Source organism: Oncorhynchus mykiss, chromosome 5, assembly GCF_057628025.1.
Source record: "Oncorhynchus mykiss isolate SJ-2025 chromosome 5, ASM5762802v1, whole genome shotgun sequence".
Taxonomy (NCBI): Eukaryota; Metazoa; Chordata; class Actinopteri; order Salmoniformes; family Salmonidae; genus Oncorhynchus; species Oncorhynchus mykiss.
The window spans coordinates 1,001,039-1,028,657 of NC_143026.1; positions in this window are offsets into that span (position 1 = coordinate 1,001,039).

Here is a 27,619-nt window from a genome sequence, read left to right on the forward strand (position 1 = left end):
TGGAGCCATCTCTGGATACTGTGGTGTGTTTTGGTACTCAATGGAGTCATCTCTGGATACTGTGGTGTGTTTTGGTCCTCAATGGAGCCATGTCTGGATACTGCGGTGTGTTTTGGTTGTCAATAGAGCCATCTCTGGATACTGTGGTGTGTTTTGGGTCTCAATTGACCATCTCTGTATACTGTGGTGTGTTTTGGGTCTCCATGGAGCCATCTCTGGATACTGTGGTGTGTTTTGGTCCTCAATGGACCATCTCTGGATATTGTGGTTTGTTTTGGGTCTCAATGGAGCCATCTCTGGATACTGTTGTGTGTTTTGGTCCCTAATGGAGCCATCTCTGGATACTGTGGTGTGTTTTGGTCCTCAATGAAGCCATCTCTGGATTCTGTGGTGTGTTTTGGTCCTCACGGAGCAATCTCTGGATAGTGCGGTGTGTTTTGGTCCCTAATGGAGCCATCTTTGGATACTATGATGTGTTTTGGTCCTCAATGGAGCCATCTCTGGATACTGTGGTGTGTTTTGGTCCTCAATGGAGCCATCTCTGGATACTGTGGTGTGTTTTGGTCCTCACGGAGCCATTTCTGGATACTGTGGTGTGTTTTGGTCCCTAATGGAGCCATCTCTGGATACTATGGTGTGTTTTGGTCCTCAATGGAGCTATCTCTGGATACTGTGGTGTGTTTTGGTCCTCAATGGAGCCATCTCTGGATACTGTGGTGTGTTTTGGTCCTCACGGAGCCATCTCTGGATACTGCGGTGTGTTTTGGTCCCTAATGGAGCCATCTTTGGATACTATGATGTGTTTTGGTCCTCAATGGAGCCATCTCTGGATACTGTGGTGTGTTTTGGTCCTCAATGGAGCCATCTCTGGATACTGTGGTGTGTTTTGGTCCTCACGGAGCCATCTCTGGATACTGTGGTGTGTTTTGGTCGCTAATGAAGCCATCTCTGGATACTATGGTGTGTTTTGGTCCTCAATGGAGCTATCTCTGGATACTGTGGTGTGTGTTGGTCCTCATTGGAGCCATCTCTGGATACTGTGGATGGTTTTGGTCCTCAATGGAGCCATCTCTGGATACTGTGGTGTGTTTTGGTACTCAATGGAGCCATCTCTGGATACTGTGGTGTGTTTTGGTCCTCAATGGAGCCATCTCTGGATACGGTGGTGTGTTTTGGTCCTCAATGGAACCATCTCTGGATACTGTGGTGTGTTTTGGTCCTTAATGGAGCCATCTCTGGATACTGTGGTGTGTTTTGGTCCTCATTGGAGCCATCTCTGGATACTGTGGATGGTTTTGGTCCTCAATGGAGCCATCTCTGGATACTGTGGTGTGTTTTGGGTCTAAATGGAGCCATCTCTGGATACTGTGGTGTGTTTTGGTCCTTAATGGAGCCATCTCTGGATACTGTTGTGTGTTTTTGTCCTAAATGGAGCCATCTCTAGATACTGTGGTGTGTTTTGGTCCCTAATGGAGCCATCTCTGGATACTGTGGTGTGTTTTGGTCGTCAATGGAGCCATCTCTGGATACTGCGGTGTGTTTTGGTCCTCAATGGAGCCATGTCTGGATACTGCGGTGTGTTTTGGTCCTCAATTGAGCCATCTCTGGATACTGTGGTGTGTTTTGGGTCTCAATGGAGCCATCTCTGGATACTGTGGTGTGTTTGGGTCTCAATGGAGCCATCTCTGGATACTGTGGTGTGTTTTGGGTCTCCATGGAGACATCTCTGGATACTGTGGTGTGTTTTGGTCCTCAATGGACCATCTCTGGATATTGTGGTGTGTTTTGGTACTCAATGGAGCCATCTCTGGATACTGTGGTGTGTTTTGGTCCCTAATGGAGCCATCTCTGGATACTATGGTGTGTTTTGGTCCTCAATGGAGCTATCTCTAGATACTGTGGTGTGTTTTGGTCCTCAATGGAGCCATCTCTGGATACTGTGGTGTGTTTTGGTCCTCACGGAGCCATCTCTGGATACTGCGGTGTGTTTTGGTCCCTAATGGAGCCATCTTTGGATACTATGATGTGTTTTGGTCCTCAATGGAGCCATCTCTGGATACTGTGGTGTGTTTTGGTCCTCAATGGAGCCATCTCTGGATACTGTGGTGTGTTTTGGTCCTCACGGAGCCATCTCTGGATACTGTGGTGTGTTTTGGTCGCTAATGAAGCCATCTCTGGATACTATGGTGTGTTTTGGTCCTCAATGGAGCTATCTCTGGATACTGTGGTGTGTTTTGGTCCTCATTGGAGCCATCTCTGGATACTGTGGATGGTTTTGGTCCTCAATGGAGCCATCTCTGGATACTGTGGTGTGTTTTGGTACTCAATGGAGCCATCTCTGGATACTGTGGTGTGTTTTGGTCCTCAATGGAGCCATCTCTGGATACGGTGGTGTGTTTTGGTCCTCAATGGAACCATCTCTGGATACTGTGGTGTGTTTTGGTCCTTAATGGAGCCATCTCTGGATACTGTGGTGTGTTTTGGTCCTCATTGGAGCCATCTCTGGATACTGTGGATGGTTTTGGTCCTCAATGGAGCCATCTCTGGATACTGTGGTGTGTTTTGGGTCTAAATGGAGCCATCTCTGGATACTGTGGTGTGTTTTGGTCCTTAATGGAGCCATCTCTGGATACTGTTGTGTGTTTTTGTCCTAAATGGAGCCATCTCTAGATACTGTGGTGTGTTTTGGTCCCTAATGGAGCCATCTCTGGATACTGTGGTGTGTTTTGGTCGTCAATGGAGCCATCTCTGGATACTGCGGTGTGTTTTGGTCCTCAATGGAGCCATGTCTGGATACTGCGGTGTGTTTTGGTCCTCAATTGAGCCATCTCTGGATACTGTGGTGTGTTTTGGGTATCAATGGAGCCATCTCTGGATACTGTGGTGTGTTTGGGTCTCAATGGAGCCATCTCTGCATACTGTGGTGTGTTTTGGGTCTCCATGGAGACATCTCTGGATACTGTGGTGTGTTTTGGTCCTCAATGGACCATCTCTGGATATTGTGGTGTGTTTTGGTACTCAATGGAGCCATCTCTGGATACTGTGGTGTGTTTTGGTCCCTAATGGAGCCATCTCTGGATACTATGGTGTGTTTTGGTCCTCAATGGAGCTATCTCTGGATACTGTGGTGTGTTTTGGTCCTCAATGGAGCCATCTCTGGATACTGTGGTGTGTTTTGGTCCTCACGGAGCCATCTCTGGATACTGTGGTGTGTTTTGGTCCCTAATGGAGCCATCTTTGGATACTATGATGTGTTTTGGTCCTCAATGGAGCCATCTCTGGATACTGTGGTGTGTTTTGGTCCTCAATGGAGCCATCTCTGGATACTGTGGTGTGTTTTGGTCCTCACGGAGCCATCTCTGGATACTGTGGTGTGTTTTGGTCGCTAATGAAGCCATCTCTGGATACTATGGTGTGTTTTGGTCCTCAATGGAGCTATCTCTGGATACTGTGGTGTGTTTTGGTCCTCATTGGAGCCATCTCTGGATACTGTGGATGGTTTTGGTCCTCAATGGAGCCATCTCTGGATACTGTGGTGTGTTTTGGTACTCAATGGAGCCATCTCTGGATACTGTGGTGTGTTTTGGTCCTCAATGGAGCCATCTCTGGATACGGTGGTGTGTTTTGGTCCTCAATGGAACCATCTCTGGATACTGTGGTGTGTTTTGGTCCTTAATGGAGCCATCTCTGGATACTGTGGTGTGTTTTGGTCCTCATTGGAGCCATCTCTGGATACTGTGGATGGTTTTGGTCCTCAATGCAGCCATCTCTGGATACTGTGGTGTGTTTTGGGTCTAAATGGAGCCATCTCTGGATACTGTGGTGTGTTTTGGTCCTTAATGGAGCCATCTCTGGATACTGTTGTGTGTTTTTGTCCTAAATGGAGCCATCTCTAGATACTGTGGTGTGTTTTGGTCCCTAATGGAGCCATCTCTGGATACTGTGGTGTGTTTTGGTCGTCAATGGAGCCATCTCTGGATACTGCGGTGTGTTTTGGTCCTCAATGTAGCCATGTCTGGATACTGCGGTGTGTTTTGGTCCTCAATTGAGCCATCTCTGGATACTGTGGTGTGTTTTGGGTCTCAATGGAGCCATCTCTGGATACTGTGGTGTGTTTGGGTCTCAATGGAGCCATCTCTGGATACTGTGGTGTGTTTTGGGTCTCCATGGAGACATCTCTGGATACTGTGGTGTGTTTTGGTCCTCAATGGACCATCTCTGGATATTGTGGTGTGTTTTGGTACTCAATGGAGCCATCTCTGGATACTGTGGTGTGTTTTGGTCCTATATGGAGCCATGTCTGGATACTATGGTGTGTTTTGGTTGTCAATAGAGCCATCTCTGGATACTGTGGTGTGTTTTGGGTCTCAATTGACCATCTCTGTATACTGTGGTGTGTTTTGGGTCTCCATGGAGCCATCTCTGGATACTGTGGTGTGTTTTGGTCCTCAATGGACAATCTCTGGATATTGTGGTGTGTTTTGGGTCTCAATGGAGCCATCTCTGGATACTGTGGTGTGTTTTGGTCCCTAATGGAGCCATCTCTGGATACTGTGGTGTGTTTTGGTCCTCAATGGAGCCATCTCTGGATACTGTGGTGTGTTTTGGTCCTCACGGAGCCATCTCTGGATACTGTGGTGTGTTTTGGTCGCTAATGAAGCCATCTCTGGATACTATGGTGTGTTTTGGTCCTCAATGGAGCTATCTCTGGATACTGTGGTGTGTTTTGGTCCTCATTGGAGCCATCTCTGGATACTGTGGATGGTTTTGGTCCTCAATGGAGCCATCTCTGGATACTGTGGTGTGTTTTGGTACTCAATGGAGCCATCTCTGGATACTGTGGTGTGTTTTGGTCCTCAATGGAGCCATCTCTGGATACAGTGGTGTGTTTTGGTCCTCAATGGAACCATCTCTGGATACTGTGGTGTGTTTTGGTCCTTAATGGAGCCATCTCTGGATACTGTGGTGTGTTTTGGTCCTCATTGGAGCCATCTCTGGATACTGTGGATGGTTTTGGTCCTCAATGGAGCCATCTCTGGATACTGTGGTGTGTTTTGGGTCTAAATGGAGCCATCTCTGGATACTGTGGTGTGTTTTGGTCCTTAATGGAGCCATCTCTGGATACTGTTGTGTGTTTTTGTCCTAAATGGAGCCATCTCTAGATACTGTGGTGTGTTTTGGTCCCTAATGGAGCCATCTCTGGATACTGTGGTGTGTTTTAGTCGTCAATGGAGCCATCTCTGGATACTGCGGTGTGTTTTGGTCCTCAATGGAGCCATGTCTGGATACTGCGGTGTGTTTTGGTCCTCAATTGAGCCATCTCTGGATACTGTGGTGTGTTTTGGGTCTCAATGGAGCCATCTCTGGATACTGTGGTGTGTTTGGGTCTCAATGGAGCCATCTCTGGATACTGTGGTGTGTTTTGGGTCTCCATGGAGACATCTCTGGATACTGTGGTGTGTTTTGGTCCTCAATGGACCATCTCTGGATATTGTGGTGTGTTTTGGTACTCAATGGAGCCATCTCTGGATACTGTGGTGTGTTTTGGTCCCTAATGGAGCCATCTCTGGATACTATGGTGTGTTTTGGTCCTCAATGGAGCTATCTCTGGATACTGTGGTGTGTTTTGGTCCTCAATGGAGCCATCTCTGGATACTGTGGTGTGTTTTGGTCCTCACGGAGCCATCTCTGGATACTGCGGTGTGTTTTGGTCCTCAATGGAACCATCTCTGGATACTGTGGTGTGTTTTGGTCCTTAATGGAGCCATCTCTGGATACTGTGGTGTGTTTTGGTCCTCATTGGAGCCATCTCTGGATACTGTGGATGGTTTTGGTCCTCAATGGAGCCATCTCTGGATACTGTGGTGTGTTTTGGGTCTAAATGGAGCCATCTCTGGATACTGTGGTGTGTTTTGGTCCTTAATGGAGCCATCTCTGGATACTGTTGTGTGTTTTTGTCCTAAATGGAGCCATCTCTAGATACTGTGGTGTGTTTTGGTCCCTAATGGAGCCATCTCTGGATACTGTGGTGTGTTTTGGTCATCAATGGAGCCATCTCTGGATACTGCGGTGTGTTTTGGTCCTCAATGGAGCCATGTCTGGATACTGTGGTGTGTTTTGGTCCTCAATGGAGCCATCTCTGGATACTGTGGTGTGTTTTGGTCCTCACGGAGCCTTCTCTGGATACTGTGGTGTGTTTTGGTCGCTAATGAAGCCATCTCTGGATACTATGGTGTGTTTTGGTCCTCAATGGAGCTATCTCTGAAAACTGTGGTGTGTTTTGGTCCTCATTGGAGCCATCTCTGGATACTGTGGATGGTTTTGGTCCTCAATGGAGCCATCTCTGGATACTGTGGTGTGTTTTGGTACTCAATGGAGCCATCTCTGGATACTGTGGTGTGTTTTGGTCCTCAATGGAGCCATCTCTGGATACGGTGGTGTGTTTTGGTCCTCAATGGAACCATCTCTGGATACTGTGGTGTGTTTTGGTCCTTAATGGAGCCATCTCTGGATACTGTGGTGTGTTTTGGTAATCACGGAGCAATCTCTGGATAGTGCGGTGTGTTTTGGTCCCTAATGGAGCCATCTTTGGATACTATGATGTGTGTTGGTCCTCAATGGAGCCATCTCTGGATACTGTGGTGTGTTTTGGTCCTCAATGGAGCCATCTCTGGATACTGTGGTGTGTTTTGGTCCTCACGGAGCCATTTCTGGATACTGTGGTGTGTTTTGGTCCCTAATGGAGCCATCTCTGGATACTATGGTGTGTTTTGGTCCTCAATGGAGCTATCTCTGGATACTGTGGTGTGTTTTGGTCCTCAATGGAGCCATCTCTGGATACTGTGGTGTGTTTTGGTCCTCACGGAGCCATCTCTGGATACTGCGGTGTGTTTTGGTCCCTAATGGAGCCATCTTTGGATACTATGATGTGTTTTGGTCCTCAATGGAGCCATCTCTGGATACTGTGGTGTGTTTTGGTCCTCAATGGAGCCATCTCTGGATACTGTGGTGTGTTTTGGTCCTCACGGAGCCATCTCTGGATACTGTGGTGTGTTTTGGTCGCTAATGAAGCCATCTCTGGATACTATGGTGTGTTTTGGTCCTCAATGGAGCCATCTCTGGATACTGTGGTGTGTTTTGGTCCTCAATGGAGCCATCTCTGGATACTGTGGTGTGTTTTGGTCCTCACGGAGCCATCTCTGGATACTGTGGTGTGTTTTGGTCGCTAATGAAGCCATCTCTGGATACTATGGTGTGTTTTGGTCCTCAATGGAGCTATCTCTGGATACTGTGGTGTGTTTTGGTCCTCATTGGAGCCATCTCTGGATACTGTGGATGGTTTTGGTCCTCAATGGAGCCATCTCTGGATACTGTGGTGTGTTTTGGTACTCAATGGAGCCATCTCTGGATACTGTGGTGTGTTTTGGTCCTCAATGGAGCCATCTCTGGATACGGTGGTGTGTTTTGGTCCTCAATGGAACCATCTCTGGATACTTTGGTGTGTTTTGGTCCTTAATGGAGCCATCTCTGGATACTGTGGTGTGTTTTGGTCCTCACGGAGCAATCTCTGGATAGTGCGGTGTGTTTTGGTCCCTAATGGAGCCATCTTTGGATACTATGATGTGTGTTGGTCCTCAATGGAGCCATCTCTGGATACTGTGGTGTGTTTTGGTCCTCAATGGAGCCATCTCTGGATACTGTGGTGTGTTTTGGTCCTCACGGAGCCATTTCTGGATACTGTGGTGTGTTTTGGTCCCTAATGGAGCCATCTCTGGATACTATGGTGTGTTTTGGTCCTCAATGGAGCTATCTCTGGATACTGTGGTGTGTTTTGGTCCTCAATGGAGCCATCTCTGGATACTGTGGTGTGTTTTGGTCCTCACGGAGCCATCTCTGGATACTGCGGTGTGTTTTGGTCCCTAATGGAGCCATCTTTGGATACTATGATGTGTTTTGGTCCTCAATGGAGCCATCTCTGGATACTGTGGTGTGTTTTGGTCCTCAATGGAGCCATCTCTGGATACTGTGGTGTGTTTTGGTCCTCACGGAGCCATCTCTGGATACTGTGGTGTGTTTTGGTCGCTAATGAAGCCATCTCTGGATACTATGGTGTGTTTTGGTCCTCAATGGAGCCATCTCTGGATACTGTGGTGTGTTTTGGTCCTCATTGGAGCCATCTCTGGATACTGTGGATGGTTTTGGTCCTCAATGGAGCCATCTCTGGATACTGTGGTGTGTTTTGGTACTCAATGGAGCCATCTCTGGATACTGTGGTGTGTTTTGGTCCTCAATGGAGCCATCTCTGGATACGGTGGTGTGTTTTGGTCCTCAATGGAACCATCTCTGGATACTGTGGTGTGTTTTGGTCCTTAATGGAGCCATCTCTGGATACTGTGGTGTGTTTTGGTCCTCATTGGAGCCATCTCTGGATACTGTGGATGGTTTTGGTCCTCAATGGAGCCATCTCTGGATACTGTGGTGTGTTTTGTGTCTAAATGGAGCCATCTCTGGATACTGTGGTGTGTTTTGGTCCTTAATGGAGCCATCTCTGGATACTGTTGTGTGTTTTTGTCCTAAATGGAGCCATCTCTAGATACTGTGGTGTGTTTTGGTCCCTAATGGAGCCATCTCTGGATACTGTGGTGTGTTTTGGTCGTCAATGGAGCCATCTCTGGATACTGCGGTGTTTTTTGGTCCTCAATGGAGCCATGTCTGGATACTGCGGTGTGTTTTGGTCCTCAATTGAGCCATCTCTGGATACTGTGGTGTGTTTTGGGTCTCAATGGAGCCATCTCTGGATACTGTGGTGTGTTTGGGTCTCAATGGAGCCATCTCTGGATACTGTGGTGTGTTTTGGGTCTCCATGGAGACATCTCTGGATACTGTGGTGTGTTTTGGTCCTCAATGGACCATCTCTGGATATTGTGGTGTGTTTTGGTACTCAATGGAGCCATCTCTGGATACTGTGGTGTGTTTTGGTCCCTAATGGAGCCATCTCTGGATACTATGGCGTGTTTTGGTCCTCAATGGAGCTATCTCTGGATACTGTGGTGTGTTTTGGTCCTCAATGGAGCCATCTCTGGATACTGTGGTGTGTTTTGGTCCTCACGGAGCCATCTCTGGATACTGCGGTGTGTTTTGGTCCCTAATGGAGCCATCTTTGGATACTATGATGTGTTTTGGTCCTCAATGGAGCCATCTCTGGATACTGTGGTGTGTTTTGGTCCTCAATGGAGCCATCTCTGGATACTGTGGTGTGTTTTGGTCCTCACGGAGCCATCTCTGGATACTGTGGTGTGTTTTGGTCGCTAATGAAGCCATCTCTGGATACTATGGTGTGTTTTGGTCCTCAATGGAGCTATCTCTGGATACTGTGGTGTGTTTTGGTCCTCATTGGAGCCATCTCTGGATACTGTGGATGGTTTTGGTCCTCAATGGAGCCATCTCTGGATACTGTGGTGTGTTTTGGTACTCAATGGAGCCATCTCTGGATACTGTGGTGTGTTTTGGTCCTCAATGGAGCCATCTCTGGATACGGTGGTGTGTTTTGGTCCTCAATGGAACCATCTCTGGATACTGTGGTGTGTTTTGGTCCGTAATGGAGCCATCTCTGGATACTGTGGTGTGTTTTGGTCCTCATTGGAGCCATCACTGGATACTGTGGTGTGTTTTGGTCCTTAATGGAGCCATCTCTGGATACTGTTGTGTGTTTTTGTCCTAAATGGAGCCATCTCTAGATACTGTGGTGTGTTTTGGTCCCTAATGGAGCCATCTCTGGATACTGTGGTGTGTTTTGGTCGTCAATGGAGCCATCTCTGGATACTGCGGTGTGTTTTGGTCCTCAATGGAGCCATGTCTGGATACTGCGGTGTGTTTTGGTCCTCAATTGAGCCATCTCTGGATACTGTGGTGTGTTTTGGGTCTCAATGGAGCCATCTCTGGATACTGTGGTGTGTTTGGATCTCAATGGAGCCATCTCTGGATACTGTGGTGTGTTTTGGGTCTCCATGGAGACATCTCTGGATACTGTGGTGTGTTTTGGTCCTCAATGGACCATCTCTGGATATTGTGGTGTGTTTTGGTACTCAATGGAGCCATCTCTGGATACTGTGGTGTGTTTTGGTCCCTAATGGAGCCATCTCTGGATACTATGGTGTGTTTTGGTCCTCAATGGAGCTATCTCTGGATACTGTGGTGTGTTTTGGTCCTCAATGGAGCCATCTCTGGATACTGTGGTGTGTTTTGGTCCTCACGGAGCCATCTCTGGATACTGCGGTGTGTTTTGGTCCCTAATGGAGCCATCTTTGGATACTATGATGTGTTTTGGTCCTCAATGGAGCCATCTCTGGATACTGTGGTGTGTTTTGGTCCTCAATGGAGCCATCTCTGGATACTGTGGTGTGTTTTGGTCCTCACGGAGCCATCTCTGGATACTGTGGTGTGTTTTGGTCGCTAATGAAGCCATCTCTGGATACTATGGTGTGTTTTGGTCCTCAATGGAGCTATCTCTGGATACTGTGGTGTGTTTTGGTCCTCATTGGAGCCATCTCTGGATACTGTGGATGGTTTTGGTCCTCAATGGAGCCATCTCTGGATACTGTGGTGTGTTTTGGTACTCAATGGAGCCATCTCTGGATACTGTGGTGTGTTTTGGTCCTCAATGGAGCCATCTCTGGATACGGTGGTGTGTTTTGGTCCTCAATGGAACCATCTCTGGATACTGTGGTGTGTTTTGGTCCTTAATGGAGCCATCTCTGGATACTGTGGTGTGTTTTGGTCCTCATTGGAGCCATCTCTGGATACTGTGGATGGTTTTGGTCCTCAATGCAGCCATCTCTGGATACTGTGGTGTGTTTTGGTCCCTAATGGAGCAATCTCTGGATACTATGGTGTGTTTTGGTCCTCAATGGAGCTATCTCTGGATACTGTGGTGTGTTTTGGTCCTCAATGGAGCCATCTCTGGATACTGTGGTGTGTTTTGGTCCTCACGGAGCCATCTCTGGATACTGTGGTGTGTTTTGGTCCCTAATGGAGCCATCTTTGGATACTATGATGTGTTTTGGTCCTCAATGGAGCCATCTCTGGATACTGTGGTGTGTTTTGGTCCTCAATGGAGCCATCTCTGGATACTGTGGTGTGTTTTGGTCCTCACGGAGCCATCTCTGGATACTGTGGTGTGTTTTGGTCGCTAATGAAGCCATCTCTGGATACTATGGTGTGTTTTGGTCCTCAATGGAGCTATCTCTGGATACTGTGGTGTGTTTTGGTCCTCATTGGAGCCATCTCTGGATACTGTGGATGGTTTTGGTCCTCAATGGAGCCATCTCTGGATACTGTGGTGTGTTTTGGTACTCAATGGAGCCATCTCTGGATACTGTGGTGTGTTTTGGTCCTCAATGGAGCCATCTCTGGATACGGTGGTGTGTTTTGGTCCTCAATGGAACCATCTCTGGATACTGTGGTGTGTTTTGGTCCTTAATGGAGCCATCTCTGGATACTGTGGTGTGTTTTGGTCCTCATTGGAGCCATCTCTGGATACTGTGGATGGTTTTGGTCCTCAATGCAGCCATCTCTGGATACTGTGGTGTGTTTTGGGTCTAAATGGAGCCATCTCTGGATACTGTGGTGTGTTTTGGTCCTTAATGGAGCCATCTCTGGATACTGTTGTGTGTTTTTGTCCTAAATGGAGCCATCTCTAGATACTGTGGTGTGTTTTGGTCCCTAATGGAGCCATCTCTGGATACTGCGGTGTGTTTTGGTCCTCAATGGAGCCATGTGTGGATACTGCGGTGTGTTTTGGTCCTCAATTGAGCCATCTCTGGATACTGTGGTGTGTTTTGGGTCTCAATGGAGCCATCTCTGGATACTGTGGTGTGTTTGGGTCTCAATGGAGCCATCTCTGGATACTGTGGTGTGTTTTGGGTCTCCATGGAGACATCTCTGGATACTGTGGTGTTTTTTGGTCCTCAATGGACCATCTCTGGATATTGTGGTGTGTTTTGGTACTCAATGGAGCCATCTCTGGATACTGTGGTGTGTTTTGGTCCTATATGGAGCCATGTCTGGATACTATGGTGTGTTTTGGTTGTCAATAGAGCCATCTCTGGATACTGTGGTGTGTTTTGGGTCTCAATTGACCATCTCTGTATACTGTGGTGTGTTTTGGGTCTCCATGGAGCCATCTCTGGATACTGTGGTGTGTTTTGGTCCTCAATGGACAATCTCTGGATATTGTGGTGTGTTTTGGGTCTCAATGGAGCCATCTCTGGATACTGTGGTGTGTTTTGGTCCCTAATGGAGCCATCTCTGGATACTGTGGTGTGTTTTGGTCCTCAATGGAGCCATCTCTGGATACTGTGGTGTGTTTTGGTCCTCACGGAGCCATCTCTGGATACTGTGGTGTGTTTTGGTCGCTAATGAAGCCATCTCTGGATACTATGGTGTGTTTTGGTCCTCAATGGAGCTATCTCTGGATACTGTGGTGTGTTTTGGTCCTCATTGGAGCCATCTCTGGATACTGTGGATGGTTTTGGTCCTCAATGGAGCCATCTCTGGATACTGTGGTGTGTTTTGGTACTCAATGGAGCCATCTCTGGATACTGTGGTGTGTTTTGGTCCTCAATGGAGCCATCTCTGGATACGGTGGTGTGTTTTGGTCCTCAATGGAACCATCTCTGGATACTGTGGTGTGTTTTGGTCCTCATTGGAGCCATCTCTGGATACTGTGGATGGTTTTGGTCCTCAATGGAGCCATCTCTGGATACTGTGGTGTGTTTTGGGTCTAAATGGAGCCATCTCTGGATACTGTGGTGTGTTTTGGTCCTTAATGGAGCCATCTCTGGATACTGTTGTGTGTTTTTGTCCTAAATGGAGCCATCTCTAGATATTGTGGTGTGTTTTGGTCCCTAATGGAGCCATCTCTGGATACTGTGGTGTGTTTTGGTCGTCAATGGAGCCATCTCTGGATACTGCGGTTTGTTTTGGTCCTCAATGGAGCCATGTCTGGATACTGCGGTGTGTTTTGGTCCTCAATTGAGCCATCTCTGGATACTGTGGTGTGTTTTGGGTCTCAATGGAGCCATCTCTGGATACTGTGGTGTGTTTGGGTCTCAATGGAGCCATCTCTGGATACTGTGGTGTGTTTTGGGTCTCCATGGAGACATCTCTGGATACTGTGGTGTGTTTTGGTCCTCAATGGACCATCTCTGGATATTGTGGTGTGTTTTGGTACTCAATGGAGCCATCTCTGGATACTGTGGTGTGTTTTGGTCCCTAATGGAGCCATCTCTGGATACTATGGTGTGTTTTGGTCCTCAATGGAGCTATCTCTGGATACGGTGGTGTGTTTTGGTCCTCAATGGAACCATCTCTGGATACTGTGGTGTGTTTTGGTCCTCAATGGAACCATCTCTGGATACTGTGGTGTGTTTTGGTCCTTAATGGAGCCATCTCTGGATACTGTGGTGTGTTTTGGTCCTCATTGGAGCCATCTCTGGATACTGTGGATGGTTTTGGGTCTAAATGGAGCCATCTCTGGATACTGTGGTGTGTTTTGGGTCTAAATGGAGCCATCTCTGGATACTGTGGTGTGTTTTGGTCCTTAATGGAGCCATCTCTGGATACTGTTGTGTGTTTTTGTCCTAAATGGAGCCATCTCTAGATACTGTGGTGTGTTTTGGTCCCTAATGGAGCCATCTCTGGATACTGTGGTGTGTTTTGGTCGTCAATGGAGCCATCTCTGGATACTGCGGTGTGTTTTGGTCCTCAATGGAGCCATGTCTGGATACTGCGGTGTGTTTTGGTCCTCAATTGAGCCATCTCTGGATACTGTGGTGTGTTTTGGGTCTCAATGGAGCCATCTCTGGATACTGTGGTGTGTTTGGGTCTCAATGGAGCCATCTCTGGATACTGTGGTGTGTTTTGGGTCTCCATGGAGACATCTCTGGATACTATGGTGTGTTTTGGTCCTCAATGGACCATCTCTGGATATTGTGGTGTGTTTTGGTACTCAATGGAGCCATCTCTGGATACTGTGGTGTGTTTTGGTCCCTAATGGAGCCATCTCTGGATACTATGGTGTGTTTTGGTCCTCAATGGAGCTATCTCTGGATACTGTGGTGTGTTTTGGTCCTCAATGGAGCCATCTCTGGATACTGTGGTGTGTTTTGGTCCTCACGGAGCCATCTCTGGATACTGCGGTGTGTTTTGGTCCCTAATGGAGCCATCTTTGGATACTATGATGTGTTTTGGTCCTCAATGGAGCTATCTCTGGATACTGTGGTGTGTTTTGGTCCTCAATGGAGCCATCTCTGGATACTGTGGTGTGTTTTGGGTCTCAATGGAGCCATCTCTGAATACTGTGGTGTGTTTTGGTCCCCATTGGACCATCTCTGGATACTGTGGTGTGGTTTGGTCCCCATTGGAGCCATCTCTGGATACTGTGGTGTGTTTTGGTACTCAATGGAGCCATCTCTGGATACGGTGGTGTGTTTTGGTCCCCATTGGAGCCATCTCTGGATACTGTGGTGTGTTTTGGTCCCCATTGGAGCCATCTCTGTATACTGTGGTGTGTTTTGGGTCTCTATGGAGCCATCTCTGGATACTGTGGTGTGTTTTGGCCCTTAATGGAGCCATCTCTGGATACTGTGGTGTGTTTTGGGTCTCAATGGAGCCATCTCTGGATACTGTGGTGTGTTTTGGGTCTCAATGGAGCCATATATGGAGACTGTTTTTTGACCTACTCCTGTTGATTTATATTTCTTGAAGCAGTCATTTATTGGTGCAGGGATTAGTGTGAAATGTCTCATTGTACTGTATTTGTAATCTACACAATGATGCACACACTGCTGCCCTCTTCTGAAATATTTGTTGTAGTGAGTTATTACCAATATTAAAAGAGATACATTATTATAATATTAATATTTCTGCCATTACGCTAACGTAGAAATGGCTAATGTGTTTCCAGTGGGATGTGTGATGTATTGAGGAGGGCAGGGGAGCGGAGTTTAAAGATTGGAGATCAATTGGGCCGTTACCTGGATACAACACATTCAATTACACTAAATATTGTAACACAAGACGTGGAAATAAAAGTAAGCTCAGTACTACAGTCACTCAAACATACACACACATGGCACGCACGCACGCACACGCACACACACACACACACACACATGCACACACGCACACACACACAAGCTTTGTAATATGATATTTTCACATCTTGACATTACTCAGTTTCACAGACAAATGAAACATTTCCTTGCCTACAGTCTGACCTTGTTCATATCAGTAGCAAGGTGCTAAAGCAGCAGACACTTCCCAGTGTTCTCACTCTCAACCAGAATCCTATTAGTGAACACGTTTTTCCCTTTCAGATGCTCTCATATTCACATCACTACAATTAGTAGTACTATAGTACATACAGTGTGTCGTTTCTTTGGCTATGCCGGATTAAGTGATATGACATGCTATTCTATAAAATAATTTCTCTGTAATTAATATTACCTGATTAAGCTAATCGGGTAATGTAATTAACTAGAAAGTCGGGGCACCACGAAATAATGTTTATAGAGCTGTTATCTTCCGAATAAATTCTTAAACATGTAGTAATATTTTACATCTATAGCAGTCAATATTTAATCATCACTTTATTCAGTCTCATCTGAAAGTTGTACATTCTTGGTTATCTTCACAAACCCTGGCTAACAAGTTGAATCAGCAATAAAACAGTGGGTTAAATTATTTATTTACTAAATACCTAAATAATCACATAGAATTACATCTACACAGAATGGATCATACATTGATTACAAATTATGTCATAAAGGAAAACGTCCCTAGTGGACAGAACAGACATGATAGCTAGTTACACAAAGAAAGGTGGTTGGATTTGAATGAAAGAGCGGGAAGACCGAGGAACAAAAATATTTTGTATAGGCAGATATGCTATCGTAAATACAGTATCTTATGCATTCTAAAGAAAAGCCCACTTGAAAAAGGAAAATGCAATAAGTATTTACTCTGAGCTGGGCTTCGGAAGATTGGTTGTAGATAGACGGCTGGGTTGTTCAGCATGGATATCTTGTCCTCTGAAGAATGGCTAGGAGGTATCACTTCTTCAGTGAATAAGAGTTGAAAGTTCATACCAAGTTGTCATACTTTATAGTCGAAATTCATCCTTTCAGCGTGTGGATCGTGACCTTCACATTGAAATTCGGTGCTAATTTCTTTAGGTTCTTGTTGCTCAACCAGAGCTCACGCTGAAGTTGGCTTAGTTCTGTAGGTGACCTTGAAGGTGACCGACCACAAGTCCTCACGTCCTTGGAACAGGAAGTGTAAATTTCATCAACGGGTTTATATAGTGGTGAACGAAGGGCGTGTTTCATAGTTTACAACCAAAGTCTTTTCACTTGGGCCTCTGAGTGAGCAGAGTTTACGCTATGACAACCAATTCTCTCCTTTCACAAATAGTTTAATATTTAAACATTTAACTTCTTGACGCTACCCATCCCTTTAGCGGGATAATTGTCATCAACAACCGCTGAATAGCATACCGCCACATTCACATAATATAACTAAAAAAATTATATTCATGAAATCACAAGTGCAGTATTGCAAAACACAGTTTAGCCTTTTGTTAATCCACCTGTCGTCTCAGATTTTGAAATGATGCTTTACAGCGAAAGCAATCCAAGCGTTTGTCTAAGTTTATCGATCGCATGACAAAACATTAAGTACAGTTAGCATCAGGAAGCTTGGTCACGAAAATCAGAAAAGCAATCAAATTAATTGTTTGATGACCATTGATGATCTTCGGATGTTTCACTCACGAGACTCCCAGTTACACAACAAATGTTCCTTTTGTTCCATAAAGATTATTTTTATCTTATTTTTATATCCAAAATACCTCCGTTTGTTTGGCGCATTATGTTCAAAAATCCACAGGAAAGAGCGGTCCCGACAAAGCAGACGAAAATTCCAAATAATATCTGTAATGTCCACAGAAACATGTCAAACTTTTTTATTAATCAATCCTCAGGTTGTTTTTAAAATATATAATCGATAATATATCAACCGCAAATGTCTTTATCAGTAGGAGAGGGAGAAAACAGTAGCTGTCCAAACTCTGTTGCGTGAGCAAAACTCATGTGACCACCTGACGCCAGAATGCTACCTAATATAATGTTCCCTACATTACTCATCTCATATGTATATGTATATACTGTACTCTATATCATCTACTGCATCCTTATGTAATACATGTATCACTAGCCACTTTAACTATGCCACTTTGTTTACATACTCATCTCATATGTACAGTGCCTTGCGAAAGTATTCGGCCCCCTTGAACTTTGCGACCTTTTGCCACATTTCAGGCTTCAAACATAAAGATATAAAACTGTATTTTTTTGTGAAGAATCAACAACAAATGGGACACAATCATGAAGTGGAACGACATTTATTGGATATTTCAAACTTTTTTAACAAATCAAAAACTGAAAAAATGGGAAAAAATGTCAGTCTCTCGATGTGCAAAACTGTTAGAGACATACCCCAAGCAACTTACAGCTGTAATCGCAGCAAAAGGTGGTGCTACAAAGTATTAACTTAAGGGGGCTGAATAATTTTGCACGCCCAATTTTTCAGTTTGGTGTCTCGTTGCCATGAGAGAGATGGGTTAAGAAAGATGGAAGAGAGAGAGGGAAAAGAGAGGGAAGAGAGACAGGTAAGAGCGGGGAGAGAGAGAGGGAAGAGAGAGGGGAGAGAGAGATAGGGAATAGAGAGGGAAGAGAGAGCGGAGCGAGAAAGGGAAAAGAGAGAGAGGGAAGAGAAATATGGAAGAGAGAGAGGGAAGAGAACGATCGAAGAGAGATAGGGAAGTGAGAGATAGAAGAGAGAGGTGGAAGAGAGAGAGGGAGGAGAAATGGAAGAGAGATGGAAGAGAGAGGGAAGGGAGAGAGGGAAGGGAGAGGGAAGAGAGAGGGGGAAGAGAGATAGGGGAGAGAGAGAAGAGAGAGTGAAGAGAGAGAGGGAAGAGCGAGAGGGGAGAGAAAGAGCGAGAGAGGAGAGAGAGGGAAGAGAGAGAGAGGGAAGAGAGTAGTGTAAGAGAGAGAGAGGGAAGAGAGAGAGGGGAGAGAGAGAGGGAAGAGAATGATGGAAGACAGAGAGGGAGGAGAGAGGGGGGGAAGAGAGAGAGGGAGGAGAGAGAGGGTGGAGAGAGAGGGAAGGGAATTGGAAGAGAGAGAGGGAGGAGAGAGAGGGAAGAGAGGGGGAAGAGAGATAGGAAGAGAGAGAGGGAGGAGAGAGGGGGAAGAGAGAGAGGGAAGAGAGTAGTGTAAGAGAGCGAGAGGGAAGAGAGAGAGGGGAGAGAGAGAGAGGAGAGAATGATGGAAGACAGAGAGGGAGGAGAGAGGGAAGAGAGAGGGAAGAGAGATAGGGGAGAGAGGGAGGAGAGAGAGAGAAGAGAGAGGGAAGAGAGAGAGGGGAGAGAGAGAGGGGGAAGAGAAATTTGGAAGAGAGAGAGGGAAGAGAAAGAGGGAAGAGAGAGAGGGAGGAGAGAGAGGAAAGAGAATGGGGAAAGAGAGAGGGAGGAGAGAGGGAAGAGAGAGGGAAGAGAGAGAGGGGAGAGAGAGAGGGGGAAGAGAAATTTGGAAGAGAGAGAGGGAAGAGAAAGAGGGAAGAGAGAGAGGGAGGAGAGAGAGGAAAGAGAATGGGGAAAGAGAGAGGGAGGAGAGAGGGAAGAGAGAGAAGGAGGAGAGAGAGGGAAGAGAGAGGGAAGAGAGAGAGGGAGGAGAGAGGGGGAGGGAAGAGAGAGGGGGAAGAGAGAGAGGGAGGAGAGAGAGGGAAGAGAGAGAGAGGGAAGAGAGGAGGAAGAGAGAGAGGGAAGAGAGAGGGAGGAGAGCGAGGGATGAGAGAGAGGGAAGAGAAAGATGGAGCGGAATCTATCTGCTCTCCGTGCACTCCATTGTGCTCTACATCATAGTTAAGTGAGGACAGGATCAAAGCCTCCATCTTTGTTTCTCTGTCTCTGTAATGGTCTGTGGCCAGGCAGGCAGAGGAGAGCAGAGACAGAAGTTACAATGGTATTATTGTTGTATCCAGAATAGATTCCTCTATTTGTCCACACAGCAGACTTCACCTGGAATACAGCCAAGGCAGATGTGAGGGGGGAAAACACCCTCTTTCCTTTTATAGTGTACTAAGGTCTAAAGGGCTCTGGTTTAAAGTAGAGCACTATGCAGGGAATACAGTGCCATAAAGGATGCACACAGTGATTTATATAGTTTACAATTGATATACTCTAACACATCCCTAATGGATGTAGTCTAAGCTGATATCACTATACTAAAACACAGCACCATTCCAGCCTTTCTAGGGAGTTTTTCCTAGCCACCGTGTTTCTACATCTGCATTGCTTGCTGTTTGGGGTTTTAGGCTGGGTTTATTTACAGCACTTTGTGACATTGGCTGATGTAAAAAAAAGGCTTTATCAATACATTTGATTGATTACTAATGGATGTGGTCTAAACTGATATTACTATACTTTGACACTTGGTCTTTTTATTTTACCTTTATTTAACTAGGCAAGTCAGTTAAGAACAAATTCTTATTTACAATGAAAGCCTACCAGGGAACAGTGGGTGAATTGCCTTGTTCAGGGGCAGAACGACAGATTTGTACCTTGTCAGCTCAGGGATTTGAACTTGCAACCTTCCGGTTACTAGTTAAACGCTCTAACCACAAGGCTACCCTGCCGCCCAAGGACGTGCTGGACACCAGAGCGTCTCTCCCCCAGCCAACTTAATGGACTCTGTTACAACATGTACCATGCAGCTGGGAGGGGGAGGTCATAGCATCTGGCTAAAGGTAAAGTCTGAAAGACGATGGAGAGAGAAATATGGGAGGTGGTTCTAGTTCATAGTCAGAGAGAGAGAGAGAGAGACTCATTCCAGACTCTTAAATTGGAAGCCGATGCCTCTCTGCTTAATGCATCTCAGCATTAACAAGATACCTTGAGGGACTAGGCTTCTTACTGTGTGTTCTATGTAATAGTAGACATCTTACTGTGTGTTCTATGTAATAGTGGACATCTTACTGTGTGTTCTATGTAATAGTGGACATCTTACTGTGTGTTCTATGTAATAGTAGACATCTTACTGTGTGTTCTATGTAATAGTAGACATCTTACTGTGTGTTCTATGTAATAGTTACATCTTACTGTGTGTTCTATGTAATAGTGACATCTTACTGTGTGTTCTATGTAATAGTTACATCTTACTGTGTGTTCTATGTAATAGTGACATCTTACTGTGTGTTCTATGTAATAGTAGACATCTTACTGTGTGTTCTATGTAATAGTAGACATCTTACTGTGTGTTCTATGTAATAGTAGACATCTTACTGTGTGTTCTATGTAATAGTGACATCTTACTGTGTGTTCTATGTAATAGTTACATCTTACTGTGTGTTCTATGTAATAGTAGACATCTTACTGTGTGTTCTATGTAATAGTGACATCTTACTGTGTGTTCTATGTAATAGTGACATCCTACTGTGTGTTCTATGTAATAGTAGACATCTTACTGTGTGTTCTATGTAATAGTTACATCTTACTGTGTGTTCTATGTACTAGTGACATCGTACTGTGTGTTCTATGTAATAGTGGACATCTTACTGTGTGTTCTATGTAATAGTAGACATCTTACTGTGTGCTCTATGTAATATTGGACATGGCCTCACACCTCACTGCTGGCTCTCTGTGGACTTCTGTGGGCTCAGATGATCAGTGAAGCCCGTGTTTGTGTGTGTGTGTGTGTGTGTGTGTGTGTGTGTGTGTGTGTGAGTGTGTGTTTGAGTGTGTGTGTGTGTGTTTTAGTGTGTGTGTTGTAGTTATGGAAGCGATGTGATTATTTACAAACACATGCTATTCCATAATGACTGTGGTCACCCCTGGCAACTTTGGGGCGGCTGTGTGATGAAGTTTGTTTTTCAGAGCCGTGTGGTCATCTCTCTCTCTCTGAGCTGGAGGATCCAAGATGCACTGTGGTCTGTAGAAACACAAATACACACACACATGCTTCAGTTTGGTGGGCTGTGATTGGTAGGTTGGTATCTGGACCACAGGCAGAGATGAGTGTGTGTGTCCTTATATGCCTTCCAGTGAGACCAAAGCCTTCCAGACCAAAGCCTTCCAGACCAATGCCTTCCAGACCAAAGCCTTCCAGACCAAAGCCTTCCAGACCAAAGCCTTCCAGTGAGAGACCAAAGCCTTCCAGACCAAAGCCTTCCAGACCAATGCCTTCCAGACCAAAGCCTTCCAGACCAATGCCTTCCAGACCAAAGCCTTCCAGACCAAAGCCTTCCAGACCAAAGCCTTCCAGTGAGAGACCAAAGCCTACCAGTGAGAGACCAAAGCCTTCCAGACCAAAGCCTTCCAGTGAGAGACCAAAGCCTTCCAGACCAAAGCCTTCCAACCAAAGCCTTCCAGTGAGAGACCAAAGCCTTCCAGACCAAAGCTTTCCAGACCAAAGCCTTCCACTGAGAGACCAAAGCCTTCCAGACCAAAGCCTTCCAGACCAAAGCCTTCCAGACCAAAGCCTTCCTGACCAGAGTATAAACGCAAATTGCAAAGATTTACTGAGTTATAGTTCATGTAAGGAAATCAATCAATTGACATGAATTCATTAGGCCCTAATCTATGGATTTCACATGACTGGGAATACAGATATGCATCGGTTGGTCACAGTTACCTTAAAGAAAAGGTAGGGGGCGTGGCTCAGAAAACCAGTCAGTAGCTGGTGTGACCACCATTTGCCTCATGCAGCGCGACGCATCTCCTTCACATAGAGTTGATCAGGCTGTTGATTGTGGCCTGTGGAATGTTGTCCCACAATAATTGGGATATTTTCAGCTTCCAGGAATTGTATCCAGATCCTTGCGACATGGGGCTGTGCATTATCATGCTGAAACATGAGGTGATGGATGTGGAGGAATGGCACGACAATGGGCCTCAGGATCTCATCACTGCATACCTGCATATCTGTCCATTCAAATTGCCATTGAAAAAATGTAATTGTGTTCATTGTCCGTAGCTTATACCTGCCCATACCATAACCCCACCGCGACCATGGGGCACTCTGTTCACAACATAGACATCTGTAAACCGTTTGCCCACACAACACCATCTGCCATCTGCCCGGTACAGTTGAAACTGGGATTCATCCGTGAAGAGCACACTTCTCCAGCGTACCAGTGGCCATCGAAGGTGAGCATGTGACCAATGAAGTCGGTTACGACGTGAAACTGCGGTCAGGTCAAGACCCTGGTGAGGATGACGAGCACGCAGACGAGCTTCCCTGAGATGATTTCTGACAGTTGATGCAGAAATGATTTGATTGTTCTAACCCACTGTTTCATCAGCTGTCCGGGTGGCTGGTCTCAGACCATCCCCGAAAGGAGAAGAAGCCAGATGTGGGGGTCGTGTTCTGGCGTGATTACACGTGGTCTGCTTTTGTGAGGCTGGTTGGACGTTCTGCCAAATTCTCAAAAACAACCTAGCATTAAATTCTCAGCATGCCAAATGAACCCTTCCTCAAAACTTGAGACATCTGTGGCATTGGTTTATATATGCCTGTGTTCTACTGTAGTCGGGTCTATACATTCCTCTGTTCTACTGTAGACGGGTCTATACATTCCTCTGTTCTACTGTAGTCAGATCTATACATTCCTCTGTTCTACTGTAGTCGGGTCTATACATTCCTCTGTTCTACTGTAGACAGGTCAATACATTCCTCTGTTCTACTGTAGTCGGGTCTATACATTCCTCTGTTCTACTGTAGTCAGGTCTATACATTCCTCTGTTCTACTGTAGTCAGGTCAATACATTCCTCTGTTCTACTGTAGTCAGATCTATACATTCCTCTGTTCTACTGTAGTCAGATCTATACATTCCTCTGTTCTACTGTAGTCAGGTCAATACATTCCTCTGTTCTACTGTAGTCGGGTCTATACATTCCTCTGTTCTACTGTAGTCAGGTCAATACATTCCTCTGTTCTACTGTAGTCGGGTCTATACATTCCTCTGTTCTACTGTAGTCAGGTCTATACATTCCTCTGTTCTACTGTAGTCAGGTCAATACATTCCTCTGTTCTACTGTAGTCGGGTCTATACATTCCTCTGTTCTACTGTAGTCAGGTCAATACATTCATCTGTTCTACTGTAGTCGGGTCTATTCATTCCTCTGTTCTACTGTAGTCGGGTCTATACATTCCTCTGTTCTACTGTAGTCGGGTCTATACATTCCTCTGTTCTACTGTAGTCAGGTCTATACATTCCTCTGTTCTACTGTAGTCAGGTCTATACATTCCTCTGTTCTACTGTAGTCAGGTCTATACATTCCTCTGTTCTACTGTAGTCGGGTCTATACATTCCTCTGTTCTACTGTAGTCAGGTCTATACATTCCTCTGTTCTACTGTAGTCAGGTCTATACATTCCTCTGTTCTACTGTAGTCAGGTCTATGCATTCCTCTGTTCTACAGTAGTCAGGTCTATACATTCCTCTGTTCTACTGTAGTCAGGTCTATACATTCCTCTTTTCTACTGTAGTCAGGTCTATACATTCCTCTGTTCTACTGTAGTCAGGTCTATACATTCATTCATTCTGTTCTACTGTAGTCGGGTCTATACATTCCTCTTTTCTACTGTAGTCAGGTCTATCCATTCCTCTGTTCTATTGTAGTCAGGTCTATACATTCTTCTGTTCTATTGTAGTCAGGTCTATACATTCCTCTGTTCTACTGTAGTCAGGTCTATACATTCCTCTGTTCTACTGTAGTCAGGTCTATACATTCCTCTGTTCTACTGTAGTCGGGTCTATACATTAATCTGTTCTACTGTAGTCAGGTCTATACATTCCTCTGTTCTACTGTAGTCTGGTCTATACATTCCTCTGTAGTCAGGTCTATACATTCCTCTGTTCTACTGAAGTCAGGTCTATACATTCCTCTGTTCTACTGTAGTCAGGTCTATACATTCCTCTGTTCTACTGTAGTCAGGTCTATACATTCCTCTGTTCTACTGTAGTCAGATCTATACATTCCTCTGTTCTACTGTAGTCAGGTCAATACATTCCTCTGTTCTACTGTAGTCAGGTCTATACATTCCTCTGTTCTTCTGTAGTCAGGTCAATAAATTAATATGTTCTACTGTAGTCAGGTCTATACATTCCTCTGTTCTACTGTAGTCAGGTCTATACATTCCTCTGTTCTACTGTAGTCAGGTCAATACATTCCTCTGTAGTCGGGTCTATACATTCCTCTGTTCTACTGTATTCAGGTCTATACATTCCTCTGTTCTACTGTTGTCAAGTCAATACATTCCTCTGTAGTCGGGTCTATACATTCCTCTGTTCTACTGTAGTCAGGTCTATACATTCCTCTGTTCTAATGTAGTCGGGTCTATACATTCCTCTGTAGTCAAGTCAATACATTCCTCTGTTCTACTGTAGTCAGGTCTATACATTCCTCTGTTCTACTGTAGTCAGGTCAATACATTCCTCTGTTCTACTGTAGTCAGGTCTATACATTCCTCTGTTCTACTGTAGTCAGGTCTATACATTCCTCTGTTCTACTGTAGTCAGGTCTATACATCCCTCTGTTCTACTGTAGTCAGGTCTATACATTCCTCTGTTCTACTGTAGTCAGGTCAATACATTCCTCTGTTCTACTGTAGTCAGGTCAATACATTCCTCTGTTCTACTGTAGTCAGGTCTATACATTCCTCTGTTCTACTGTAGTCTGGTCTATACATTCCTCTGTAGTCAGGTCTATGCATGCCTGTGTTCTACTGTAGTCAGGTCTATATATTCCTCTGTTCTACTGTAGTTGGGTCTATACATTCCTCTGTAGTCAGGTCTATACATGCCTGTGTTCTACTGTAGTCGGGTCTATACATTCCTCTGTTCTACTGTAGTCAGGTCTATACATTCCTCTGTTCTACTGTAGTCGGGTCTAAACATTCCTCTGTAGTCAGGTCAATACATTCCTCTGTTCTACTGTAGTCAGGTCTATACATTCCTCTGTTCTACTGTAGTCTGGTCTATACATTCCTCTGTTCTACTGTAGTCTGGTCTATACATTCCTCTGTTCTACTGTAGTCAGGTCTATACATTCCTCTGTTCTACTGTAGTCAGGTCTATATATTCCTCTGTTCTACTGTAGTCGGGTCTATACATTCCTCTGTAGTCAGGTCAATACATGCCTGTGTTCTACTGTAGTCAGGTCTATACATTCCTCTGTTCTACTGTAGTCAGGTCTATACATTCCTCTGTTCTACTGTAGTCGGGTCTAAACATTCCTCTGTAGTCAGGTCAATACATTCCTCTGTTCTACTGTAGTCAGGTCTATACATTCCTCTGTTCTACTGTAGTCTGGTCTATACATTCCTCTGTTCTACTGTAGTCTGGTCTATACATTCCTCTGTTCTACTGTAGTCAGGTCTATACATTCCTCTGTTCTACTGTAGTCAGGTCTATATATTCCTCTGTAGTCAGGTCTATACATTCCTCTGTTCTACTGTAGTCAGGTCTATACATTCCTCTGTTCTACTGTAGTCGGGTCTAAACATTCCTCTGTAGTCAGGTCAATACATTCCTCTGTTCTACTGTAGTCAGGTCTATACATTCCTCTGTTCTACTGTAGTCTGGTCTATACATTCCTCTGTTCTACTGTAGTCTGGTCTATACATTCCTCTGTTCTACTGTAGTCAGGTCTATACATTCCTCTGTTCTACTGTAGTCAGGTCTATACATTCCTCTGTTCTACTGTAGTCAGGTCTATATATTCCTCTGTTCTACTGTAGTCGGGTCTATACATTCCTCTGTAGTCAGGTCAATACATGCCTGTGTTTTACTGTAGTCAGGTCTATACATTCCTCTGTTCTACTGTAGTCGGGTCTATACATTCCTCTGTTCTACTGTTGTCAGGTCTATACAGTCCTCTGTTCTACTGTAGTCAGGTCTATACAGTCCTCTGTTCTACTGTAGTCAGGTCTATACATTCCTCTGTTCTACTGTAGTCAGGTCTATACAGTCCTCTGTTCTACTGTAGTCAGGTCTATACTTTCCTCTGTTCTACTGTAGTCAGGTCTATACATTCCTCTGTTCTACTGTAGTCGGGTCTATACATACCTCTGTTCTACTGTAGTCAGGTCTATACAGTCCTCTGTTCTACTGTAGTCAGGTCTATACATTCATTCATTGTGTTGTGTGAATTATTATATATATTTTGCACATTTTAGAGTGGCCTTTTATTGTGCCCAGCACAGGGTGCACCTGTGTAATGATCATGCTGTTTAATCAGCTTCTTGATATGTCACACCTGTCAGGTGGATGGATTATCTTGGTAAAGGAGGAATGCTCACTAACAGGAAGGTAAACACATTTGTGCCCATTTCAGAGAAATATGCTTTTTGAGTGTATTTTCTTTCAGCTCATGAAACATGGGACTAACACTTTAAATATTGCGTACATTTTTTTGTTCAGTATATTTGACTATTTTAATTGGTGTGGAAACTATTAAAATATATATAACTGTCTTTTCATAAAAGCATAGCTGTTATGACATGTTTTGCCGCTTCTCGAGGAGTCGACGAGAATTTCAGCTCATTATTTTACCCACTTTGAACAGCGAGAAAACGGGTCCTATAGACTAATATGCAAATGTTCTCCTCGAATCTGAAAATGACCTGTCCTCTGTTTATTTTGTGTTTCACATTCTGTGGTGGTTTGAATGAAACATAAAAACAAGAGAATTATCTAGTCAAACATTACCCTTCGACAAGGTTCTCTAACAGTATGGCTCTAACAGAGTGGCTTTCACTGTTATATCTAACAGTGTGGCTCTAACTGTTATTCTGTTATATCTAACAGTGTGGCTCTAACTGTTATTCTGTTATATCTAACAGAGTGGCTCTAACTGTTATTCTGTTATATCTAACAGTATGTCTCTAACAGAGTGGCTCTAACTGTTATTCTGTTATATCTAACAGTGTGGCTCTAACAGAGTGGCTCTAACTGTTATTCTGTTATATCTAACAGTGTGGCTCTAACTGTTATTCTGTTATATCTAACAGAGTGGCTCTAACTGTTATTCTGTTATATCTAACAGTGTGACTCTAACTGTTATTCTGTTATATCTAACAGTGTTGCTTTAAGGACCCATTTAGGTATCAAAACAAAAACACTACCATTCAAAGGTTTGGGGTCACTTAGAAATGTCCTTGTTTTTACAGAAAAGTACATTTGTTTGTCCATTAAAATCACATCAAATCGATCAGAACTACAGTGTAGACATTGTTAATGTTGTAAATTACTATTGTAGCTGGAAATGGCAGATTTTTAATTTAATATCTACATAGGTGTACAGATGCCCATTATCAGCAACCATCACTCCTGTGTTCCAATGGCACGTTGTGTTAGCTAATCCAAGTTTATAATTTAAAACGATAACTGATCGTTAGAAAACCCTTTTGCAATTATGTTAGCACAGCTGAAAACTGTTGTGCTCATTAAAGAAGCAATACAACTCTCATTCTTTAGACTAGTTGAGCATCTGGAG